Source organism: Corvus brachyrhynchos, unplaced genomic scaffold, assembly GCF_000691975.1.
Source record: "Corvus brachyrhynchos isolate BGI_N302 unplaced genomic scaffold, ASM69197v1 scaffold95, whole genome shotgun sequence".
Lineage (NCBI taxonomy): Eukaryota > Metazoa > Chordata > Aves > Passeriformes > Corvidae > Corvus > Corvus brachyrhynchos.
In genome coordinates this window covers 297,341-308,906 of record NW_008238347.1, presented here as the reverse complement: position 1 = coordinate 308,906, position 11,566 = coordinate 297,341, and the positions used below count along the sequence as shown (strand labels likewise).

Here is an 11,566-nt window from a genome sequence, read left to right as displayed (position 1 = left end):
AAGGCCAAATTTCAGGTTTTTCTTGAGCACAGTTTGTGCCTGCGTTGTCCACTGTGTTTAATAATCCAGGAAAAAATTGGGACTATGTGAGTGGTTCTTTATTTCTTTCCTTCTAACAAAAAGTCTGCAGCGCTGCTTGGGAAGGTCAAGGCTGTTTGACACTGCCAGGATGCTGATATTCTTGGAACAGCCATCTGTTCAGAACACAGTGAAAAATTGGTTTGTGACTGCCCAAAGTTACTTCAGCTCATGAATAAAATTAAACAGAAAAAAAAAAAAAAAAAAGTGCAGCAGTGTTTTACCACCAACAACAGAGAAATTTCCATTTGGAAAAATCAGTGTTTCTGTCTGTGCCTGTCTGTTTCTGTCTGTGACTGGATGAGCGCTGGTTTGCTCGTGGTGGGATTCAGGTGTTCTTGGCCAAAAGGGGTACATGGACATTAAGCCCTTGGGACTGTCACTGTGTGACCAGAAGGAAGTTGGCCAACAGCTGAGCTGGAATGAATTGCACAGGGGCCCTGGGTGGGAGGGCAGGACATGCCGTGCTGAGCACACCGAGCCCCAGAGCTGGGAATAGGGATGGACATGACCCGGGCGCTCCACTCCCAGCCCAGCCAGGAGCTGGTTTGTTTGCTCTTTCCCCTTTCTCTCTGCTGCATTTGTACATTTTATGAAATTGTGGAAACTTTGGCAGACTGAGAGTCTTTTTTCCGTGTCTTTGTTCCATTCTTTTTTCTCCCGGCAACTTCAGTATTTCCTCATCTCTGCCTTATGCTTTTTAATGATTTTTTACCAGCTGCCGCATTTTCATCTCTCACTCTGTTCTTCATCCCTTAAGGCAGGATCCAAATATATGATCCAGTGACTTCTGCGGATTTTGTGTTTTGCCCCAGAATGTGCCACATTTTGATCATTGCACTTTCCAAAGCAAATTGGACATTGTGGCCTGGTGGGGATTGGTCTCTGCTCCCAGGTAACAAGAGATAGGATGAGAGGAAATGGCCTCAAGTTGCACCAGGGGAGGTTTAGATTGGATGGCAGGGAAAATTCTTATCTGAAAGGGTGGTCAGGCATTGGAACTGGCTGCTCAGGTCATCCATTGCCTCTTTCTGGAGCAAACCTTACCAGGCTGCTGTGTTTGGCTTGGCCACCTTGGAGGCATTTTCATTCTCAGATTTGTTTTACATTGGTCGTGGGCTGGTGTTTCTAATGCTTAACATGTACAATTACTGCTCTGTTAAAAAATAAAGCATGCCATGGAAGTTGAAACCAGAGCCTGGAGCCCAGGAGTGAAAACAGCTGAGAGCAGCAGGGAAGGGGAAGTAAGTGGCAGGGCAGGCTCTGGTGCTCTGAGATGCAGGGTGTTCCTTGCTTGTCATCATTCCCTAGGAGCTGAATAGAAGGAAAAGCCATCTCTTGTTTTGTAAGTTGCTACAAGTATCGTAAAAAGTGGAGACAAAGGAAAAGAACGGAAACCAATCCAGAATGTCTTTCCGCTTGGTTTCAGACCGTCCCTGCTCTGTCGAGTGTTGAAAAGGTCTGAAGCAGAATATCCTATTGTTGCAGTTTCTCTTTATTGTGGAGCAGGACTTGCAGTGGGAGGATGACTTTTGACAAGATGCCAGGGGGCTGGTTTGTGTGTACTATCCAAATTCTCAGTTCTCCCAGGCAGCTAGTCGCAGGATGAGAGGACAGGGCCTCAGGTTGCACCAAGGGAGGTTCAGGTTGGACATCAGGAACAGTTTCTTCATGGAAAAGGTCATTAAACATTGGAATGGGCTGCTCAGGGAGGTGGTGGAGTCTCCATCCCTGGAGGTGTTCCAAGAATGTGTAGCTGTGGTTCTTTGGGGCATGATTAGTGGTGGGCTTGGCAGTGTTGGATCGATGGTTGGACTCAGTGATCTTAGAGAGCTTTTCCAACCTTAATGACTCCATGATTCTACTCACAGACCAGCTTTTCTCTGTTTCTTTGATAATTTGAGATTTTCTTGCTGCTTAAAATAGCGAAAACACTTTTCCCTTAAAGCTGGTGTTGATTAATGTCTGTGTTTTCCAGGTGGGCTGCGACTTACCTGGTGCTGCCGTGCTCATCATCGGGTTATCCAGCACTGCTTTTTGGGGTTGAACTTCAGAATACAGTGAGTAGAAAGTCCCAGCAAAAATACTGGAGGCTGTATAATGGTTTAGAAGAACCTGGAAGTGTCCAAGGCCAGGTTGGATGGAGCCTGGAGCAACCTGGGGTAGTGGAAGGTGTCCCTGCCCATGGCAGGGGGTGGAATGTGAAAATCATAAGCTTTGGTGCGATACTGTACATGGCAGGCTGCTGAAAATTATTAGCATTACAAAAAAGCTTTTTGGTGTGGGAAGTTTCATTAAGAGTTACATCTCTGAGTTCAGTCCCAGTTTAATAAGAGATAACATCTCCAGCTTCTTAAAATTTAATTTGATAGTTTATGAAGAAAATAATTAAAGCATATTGTGGCATCAGTCATTTTCTGTTTCATCGAAAGTCGGTGTGAAAAAAGAAACATTCATAGAGCAGACAGGGTTTACATTGGCCTGGAATTTCATTTGTCCTTATTGACAGAATATGCACTAATCCAAAGTAAATGGGAAGGAAATGATGGAAAAAATAATAAAGGATAACCTTGACCTTGAGGCTATGGAAAATGGAAGTTGGTGGAAAGTTTGGAAAAGTTGCGGCTCTGTGGGGAAAGATGTTTCTATTACCTGATAATGAACTGGTGCTCGCATCTCTGGGAGTTTGAGAGTTAAACCAAGAGTTTTGGGGTACTTCAGTCACACCAAACAGTGCATCAGTGTACTGACAGAGAATCCTGAGATCATTGAAGTTGGAAAAGATCTTTAAGACCATCAAGTTCAGGTGTCCAACCATCTCATGGTGTCCTGTGGAGAACAGCACCAAGTCAGAGCACCCTGCAGAGTTTCTGGTCACTAACGAGTGTCTGCTCTTAATCACTGCTCACCTGGGGGCAAGTGGGGAAAACAGAACCTGGCATCAGAGCCCTGATTCCTGGATCAGGACAAGCTCCTTATCCCCTCTTGGCAGACTCCTGTTGCCTCTGTTCACTGACTTTCCCTGCACTGTTTTGCTTTGGGAATCCAAAATTAGAGCACTCTTTTTCTGATATAAAACTTTTTGTGGCTCTCCCCAGGTCTCTGCCCAGAAGATGTTCATGAGTGCCTCATCTGCAGGCCACACCAATAGGTTTCAGAGAGTGAATTGAAGATTGGATTTGCCTCTGTAATGGTTTTAATAAAACTATTTTTTCCAGTCACTTTTTGGACACTTTACAGCTTTCAGTGACTGCCTTGAATGAGGTCCATAAGAACGTCTGACAAGCCAAAAATAGATTAATCTCAAGCCTCTGCTACAATTACCACTTGGATTTCTGTATCACTTACTGCTTAAGTGGTTTACAAGCAATTACAGCCTAAGCCTTCCAGAGGCTCTTGGAAGGAGCGTTTCCCATCGTGCTGTCCAGAGGGAAGCGCAGCACGGAGAGGATCAGTCCTGGTGGGCAGCGTGCTGAGCCAGCACCCAGCCCTGGGAAGTGCCCAAGGGACAGTGCTCCACTGCTAATCCAGCTTTAGGAGTTGCCCGAGGGAATTTAGGCAGAAAAGGAGAATCCAGGTTTCAGTCCTGTCCTGGAGTGGAAGTTGGATTTAGTCAGGCTGGAGCTCTGCTGCTGAAAACCCTGTGTGTGTTCTGACTGCTGGGTTTAAGCCAGGTAGGTGGAAGGACAAAGAGACGCTTGAGTCATTGCTCAGGTAAAACCAGCATCTGATGAGAAAGATTCAGGATGTGTTGGAAAATTTCTTGGATAAATCAGTTAATCTCTTCCTCGTGGCTCCCTTGTACCCAGCAGATTCCTTGGGAATGATGAACCCGGTGTTGTTATATCCATGGCCTTTCCTGTGATATTACCCTGAGCAGCTGATAATATGAACATGAAATTAAGAACTACCTGAGGGTTGTGTTCAGTAAAGTAGCTGGGAGGCTGCCAGCAGTCACAAAGAGATCCTGAGCTCTTTACATCCACGTTTTCATAAGCAGTTTTTTGGATTTCAATGGGTACTTGGTTCACATCCCTGGAAATTAATTTGGTGAGTGGTCTTCTGTTAAATCAGGATTCCTTCAGAACTGGGGGACTGATGGGATGTCAGGCCCACTCTGGTTATTTTGGCTGGATGCAGGAAGGGCAGTGCTGTGGCCATCCCTCGGGAGCAGAGCAGGATAGCTGGAATTTCGTGTCCCCTAAGCCATGTGACCAAGCGAGAGCTGGCAGCAGTCTGGTGGAGCAGAATGGCTGGACAAATTCTCACCAGGGCTGTGCCCGGAGACTCCACAGATGAATTCCCTGTGCCACTTCTGGTGGTGTTACTGATTGGATTAAATTAGAATTTGGGATAGGGAGAGCTACGTTAGTGAGGTTGGGATAGCTGGAGAAGCAGAAACAGGCAGAGGAGCCTGGAGTGGAATGGGAGTGTGTGCCATGAAGTGTGCAGCCCATGGATAATCCTCATTACAGGTGGAGAGCTGGAATCTGGCCCTGCAGTGCCAGGTGTGCTCCTGGGCAAAACCTGGACAATGTTTGTTTAAACACCCTTGAACAACAGAGGCTTTTAAAAAGCTGGATTTTGTTCACTTGATGAGATTAAATTAAACATGGCATCACCATCTCTGCCCTCAACCCTTAACACGAAAAGGCAGGAAGAGGATCAGAAATCCCCAATTCCTGATGGAGGAGGTGCAAGCAGAGAAATATGAGCATATATGTATTTATATATGTGTATATTGCACGGTATTCAGAGCAAATCTTCAATAGGAAACTCTCAGCCACTTCTGTTTCAGAACTTCCTTATCACCGGTGATGCTCCAAATGTGCTGTTTCATAGTCAAGCAGGAATACACCATTATCCTGCCTTTTCTTCCCAGGAAATTACACTGTGCAGCACTACAAGCCTAAATAATGCAAGTCCTGTTGGAAAGACATCTTATTTTTCCTTCTAGGTTGCTTAATTAATTTCTTTCGACTTCTTTTATACTGTTTGATGAATGTTATTTCAAACTACTGTCAAAGGGAATGTGAGGAGGGAAAAATGAGCCACCTACACACTGCTTCTAATACAACTGTATCACCCCTTGAAAATCAGAGAATTAATAAAACTAGGTGTTAGCCCATATGCTTGACAGGGAGCATTTGGAATTGTCAGGCATGTTTCTACCCTAATTATCCTTGTCGGGCTGTTTTGTAAACTGAAAAATTCCCCAAGTTAAACAAAAACTCAGAGACAGGCCAAGATATTGAAAGCTCCACTTTCAAACCAGCAAAACAGAAATTGTTCTTGTCTGGGTTGTTACCTCCTACCCAGAGACCTTGCATGGCATGTTCCCATGAAAAGCAAAACGGGCACATCTGGTGGTGTTATGAATTGGGTTTGTTTGAAGGTTATTGGGCATCTCTGAGGGAAATCTAACAAAACTGGACAACTGTGCAATGTTTCAGCATGGGAGAAAGCCTCCAGGTGGAATTACATGGCGAGGTTTTCACGTCCCTTCATTGTGATGATAAACTGAAAGGGTAAATATGGGATTTTGCTGGTGCTTTGGGTTCTGTCAGGGTTTGGGGTGTCTTACCAGAGACACTGACACAACAGCATCCTCTGCAGTGGTTATGGAAGGGAAAAGGGGATGGCTGTGATTTTTTTAAGATAAGGATGCAGCTCCCTCAGCCAGAGGTGGCAGCGGGGTGGCTGCAGGAGGTGCTGACACCACGGCAGGGTGGTGCTGTCTGAGCACACCCCAAGCACTGGTCGGGCTGCACACAGAGATGAAGTTTGGGTTATTAGGAATTAATTAGGCAGATCCCTGAGCTGGGGACCCCGAGTCAGGGCTTTCAGGCAGGTCAGCACACACAGGTTCAGCTGCTGCCTGCACACAATTAACAACACACTTCACTTGAGTAGCTGCCACTCCCAGCCTGGCTCGAGGGGGCATTCCTCCCCCCTCACAATTCTGAGGGAATAATTCATGGGTGAAGTTTGTCTTTTTCTCATGTTTGTATTTCCCATTTCAAAAATCTGTGCTGAAAAATTTATCAAAATAAGCCTTTTACTTTAGTTCTTTCCTGAGACCATAGGAAAATCTGCTGCTGCCTAATTGGAGGTTCCCAGAATCATCTTTCTCCTGTGAATACACACAATATTCATGTTGTGCATATCTGCTGTAGATTGAGTGGGTTCCTTCTTCAAAACTTGCTGTGCTGATGAACGTTTGTCCCAGGAGAGTTCCCCTTTCAATATTTGTGGAAAATGCACAAAGGACAAGGACACAGTTGAAGTCTCTTAATTTGCAAATGTATCTGAATATTCATGATGCCTATTTTCATATTCATCCATATTTCTCCTCTGGTTAAGGCAGCATTTCTGTTTAAGGTAGAACACAGCTGTCACTGCTTGTTTTGTCATCAGAAATATTAATGCTGGGGAAAACCAGTGCAAAATTTATCACAGAGTGATAGAATGGGTTGGGTTGGAAGGGTCCTTAGCGATCATCTCATTCCACTCCGAATTTGCCAGCAGAAATCCTGCTGTCTGCCTTAATAAACTCCTGATTTGTGGAGGCTGATTCCCGCTCCAGCTGAAGGGCAAAAATTATAAATATTGTGGTCGAACACAGCCAATGTGGGAATGTTGGAAGGGCCACCGTGACCCCATGGCTGCCTCAGGAGCTGGGGCTGCACAGGCTGTGTTTGGAGAGGTCCCTCCTTTAGTGCCTCACTTCTCATCCCACACTGCACTCAGCAGAATTAAATCACCAACTGTTTAAAGAAAGGACAGCATGAAAAGCACTTTGGATCCCCTCAGAAAGAAATTAATTTTCCATTTGAACCCAGAGCTGCTGAAGCCATTGCCTGTGTTCCCTGCACGGCCTGCGGCATCCAGCACTCCTCGCCTTTCATCTGCTGCCTGTCGACAGCTACTCAAATTGTCTGAGGGGGAAATTTCCTCCCACATCTTATTTGAACAGTTTTTTTTCCCTGAGAAATGTTGCCAACAAAGATTACTTCTCTTCAGGGCTGGCAAACACTATTTCTTACCTGGAGGCTTATTGGGAATACAATTGGAAAAAACATGATAAGGTTTTACAAATAGCAGGGTGAATAAAGGGAGGAGAGAGATTTTTTATCTCCCACCCATCAGCTTCAGACAGAGGCAGTTCCTACTCTGATTATCTCCAGTGAGCAGTTTTTCTCAGAGAACCTGCTGGTCAGGTGTTTGGCTGGAAAGCATCGAGTGTCACGGGCTGGTGGCTTCACAAGGTCACAGAGCTGGCGCGGGGAAGGTCCCCACTGTCCCCTCGTGCCTGGCACGGGCTGTCCCCTGTGGTGTGGCACAGCAGGGAGCCCCACACCTCGGACTTTGTTCTTTTCCATGGTCACTGTATTCTTTCCTCCTTGAAGGCACAGGTGTTCTTCCCCCAGAGTGTCTCACCATTCTTCCAGGCACTGTCGGGCTGGGTGATCCAGAGGGATTCCCTGGGGATGGTTTGGTGCAGCAGCTGTGGGACCTGCTCTGGCAGGTGCAGGAGGGGTGTTTTGCATCCCTGAGATCCTTCCAGATCCTCTCCAGAACAAGAGGTCTCTTTAGACTTTCAGACTCTGTTTATTCTCCCTCTGTCTTATTTCAATTACCTAAATGTTTATAGAATTCAAAAACTGATTTCAGCCCAGCAAAGTTCCTGACCATGCTGTGAGTTTTGTTTGCTGCAGAGCCCATAACTAACAAAGCAACAACTTCTTTATTGAAGGGTAAAAGCCCATCTAAGAGAGAAGCTGTCAGGAGGAATGTGGCACTCAGCACCATTTCTGGGCATTAAAACTTCCATTTATTTACAAATATTTTGCAGAGCAGCTGGCATCTGGTGTATCGATTGTGCCATTAAAGCACATGGAACTTGTGTCTGAGGGAGTTTTGGAATTTCTGTGCCACCCAAACCCTGGCTGTCATTGCAAGGCAAAAGAAGAAACATTCACTATTCACATTTTCCCTCCAGGACACGGTTCACTTGCCCATCCACTGTTTGTGTGGCACTTGCTCTGGTGAGTGAAGGCCTGGGCTGTTGTGCACAGCACTGAAACACATCCTTAAGGCTCCCTGAAATATAGAAGAAGACAGGGATTACAAGTCCTTCCTGAGCAGCCAGAACAGAACCCATTAAGGTATTGCAAGCCATGCAATTCAATGGCCCTGAAAGTATAATTTGATTGTAATTCAGGAGGTTACTAAAAGGAAATCCATACGAGGCTGAAAGATAAGCGAAAGCGAGGAGTGTATTTACTGTGAGTGGTGAAATGTGAGGTGTGCGAGTCCCTTATCTCCTTTGTCTGCACTTTATCACCACTGAAGGCAAGTGAAAGGGGAATAATATCTGGTTCACAAGAGAAGATTGGATTAAGTTCTCCCAATGGTCTTGTGGGAGTTATTTCCATTTTGCTCCTGCCTGCATTAGCCTAAGTCCTTCAGGCTGTTTCCACATCTCTACAGGAGAAGGTCCTGGCTCATGGAGGAAGGGGAGCACGGTTGGTGTGTTGGTTCTTCATGGAGGAATTTGCCTTTGACCTCTGTAAAGGAATCAGAAAACCTATAATGTCCTCCCTGACTTTTTACTGTGGAGGTTTCTTTTTCAGATCCCTTTTTGTTATGCAAACTTATTGTTTGGCAGTGGTGTCTCTTACAGGTGTTTGTTAGAATCATTATTTGTGAGAAGAAACCTGGGTGTGCTCATTTCTTGCTGAGGTTTCCCTCACTGCCCTTGTCTCCAGCTCTAATCCCTCTCTGCAGACACCTGCCTGACTCACTGCACGACTTGGAAACAGCCCCAGGCATTTTATCTCTGTTTTATCTCTAGGTCCTGCTCTGGACACTGAAAGGATGCTGCTGCTTCTGCATGGTTGGGATCCAGTCTCCATCAGTGCCTCCATGTACCTGAATTCCATTTTAGTGGGAATGATGGAGTCTGGGTGCAAGGTGGTTCTCAGCCATGAGTGTTTGCTTGGGTTTGTTGAGTTATCCAGGCAAAGGCTGATCATGCCAGGAGATGATTTTATAGCTCATACACATTTATTGTCCAGATACTCCCATTTTTCCTTAGCCTTTTTCACATCTGTCATAACTTTCTTTACATTCACGTGGGTGAAAAAGAGAATGTGCTTATGGAATGTTCTGTTTTATTCCAGGGATGGCTCAGCTCAGAAGAAGTGATCACAGACAGACACTCATCACTTCCATCCAATTCCACGCTGTTTGCAAATGGAACAGGGGAAAACCTCTGCAGCTTGGAGGCTCTGACAGGTACCTGCCAGGAAGTTTATAACTGAAATGAAGGGCTGCTTTCCCTGGATTTTCATTTGGAGGAGGCAGGCAGGGGTTGTTTGCTCAGTGGTGGCCAGTGCTGACCAGCACAACTGCCCATTCCTGCCAGAGCTTTGGTTTTTGAGGACCCCATGTTTCTTTTTCTACCACTTTTCTTATTTCTCCCTGGTTGCTGTTGTAACTGCTGCATCTTCTTTGAGCTCCTGGGCACTACAAGACATCTCCTAGATGTTGAATCTTGTCATTTTTGATAAATCTCTGTGAAGCACAGAGCTCAACTGAAACTGCAGCTCAGCATCCTGAAGTGCCAGTTCAATCTATTTCTAGCATTGGAAAAAAATAGAAGGGGGGCAGCAAAAAACCTCACAGCTTTACCTCACCAGTAATAATGGTGGGAATGAGTTGGCTTTCAGAAAATAATTTAATCCCTGGAGTATTGGAGATGGGTTTTGAGTGTCATGTGAAACAGAGCCTGAGGTAGGGCAATGTCCTCTTGTTGTGGCTTGTATTAAAACAAAGAAACATTTTTCCTCTGAAAGTTCATTAAAGTGCAGTTTTATTTTACCATTTCCCAGACTGAAACCACAAGTGGAGCAGCCTTGTGGAAATCCTGGGGATTGGTTTTGCCTTAGCACTGCCAGATCACCTGGGTACTGCCCTCCTATTGTTTTATCTGAGCCTGGGTCTGGAGGGATTAATTGTGCTGGGGTAGAGGCCAAGGCAGTGTCTTTTAAGAGGCGATTGATTACTCACCAGGAGAGCTGGAGAGAGCTTTTAAAGACAGAAATGGGGGTTGACTGCCTCTTTTCAGCCCACAAAATCAGGTGTCTGTGTCTTAGACTTTGAAATTTCCTTTTGGTTTCACTAAAAGAGGACAAATCTCACTCCTGGTTTCACAATAGCGCAGCAGTTGGCATCACATTAAATGTCACACGAATGCCACAGACAATGAGAATTAAAATTTGGAAGCAGTGTCTGCCTGGTCCTCAGGACCAGAGTTATTTCTCACAGATGCTGATCAGCAGCTCCACTGGCTCTGGCCGGGCTCCAGCTCTCCAAGAGGCCGTGGGCTGATGGAAGACAGGGCAGTGGAGTGTGCCCTGGTGAAACCCATCCTGCTGCTCCAGCCTCTCCATCTCAGGCCAGCACATTTCAGATTTACTCTGCTTGAGCTATTTTAGGACAAACCCCTTCTTTTCACCTAGTTTTACCTGTGGATTCCCTCTGTGCCTGGACATCTCTGTGTGTTTTTGGGAATCCCTGGTTCAAACTCAACTGTTCAGTCTGAGGTCTTGTCAAGGTTCAGGCCCTTCAAAACATCAGCCCTGTTTTAATATTTGGGTTGCTTCAGGTCTCTCTCCAAATACTATTAATCACTAGAAAATCTGCAACTGTTTCTTTAATTATATAGGATATCCAGAGGTACAGGTAAATGCATCTAAGTGCATTGAGGGCAGGAATTAGGAATAAACAGGATGCCCACCTGTTTAGCATTCAACTTCATCCTTCCTAACTACCATTTCCATTTGTACTCTGGTTGTGACATATAAATCAATGCCCCCCAGATGAAATTGCTTTGTCTAATAATCCTTTGTGCCAGGGTTATCAATAGTTCATTAGTCTTACTTGCATCTGTCAATAAAAGGTGGAATGGAGAAAGAGAGAGCTCAAGGGAAGAAGTGAGTATGTTCTAAGGAAGGAGTCCTCCACTCTGGCCACCCTTCGTGTCCACTTGATCCCAGGCTCAAGGGTGTAGTTGTACACCCAAGTTTTATTCACTTGAAACACTTTGGGAGCTTTCACAGGTTTTCATTTATTCCTGAAGAGCCCCAAAGGGCTCTAGAGTCTCTGAGCAATCCTCACACCATGAAAAGCCATGACTGAAAATCTCCCACAAAGGCACCAGTAATGATTTTAGCTGTCCTGCTTTAGCTGTCCCTTGGGTTTTGCCCCTCCTGCAAAGGCCACTTGTCCCTTCCTGGCGAGGACTCTGTGTGGCCCTGCCCAGGTGACAGCAGAGCCCTGTGCTGGCTAATGAGGGCCCTGCCTGGGCCAGCCAGGTGCTCCTCACTCATTACCCCAGTTTATGGAGCTTGACAGGAGACATTGGATGCTATCCCAGCAAGGTGGCATGGCTTCAGGCTGTGATATTTTACTTCCAGGATCC

General features: G+C 45.7%; 1 long non-coding RNA gene across 1 annotated transcript in view; it reads left to right on the top strand.

Moving 5' to 3' along the window:
• Window positions 1-11,566, top strand: part of LOC108446962 — a 129,855-nt gene that overhangs the window by 63,002 nt on the left and 55,287 nt on the right. The window contains exons 4-5 of the long non-coding RNA XR_001862305.1: window positions 2,057-2,138; window positions 9,264-9,378. This is a non-coding gene — a long non-coding RNA (uncharacterized LOC108446962). The remainder of the gene's footprint in view (window positions 1-2,056; window positions 2,139-9,263; window positions 9,379-11,566) is intronic.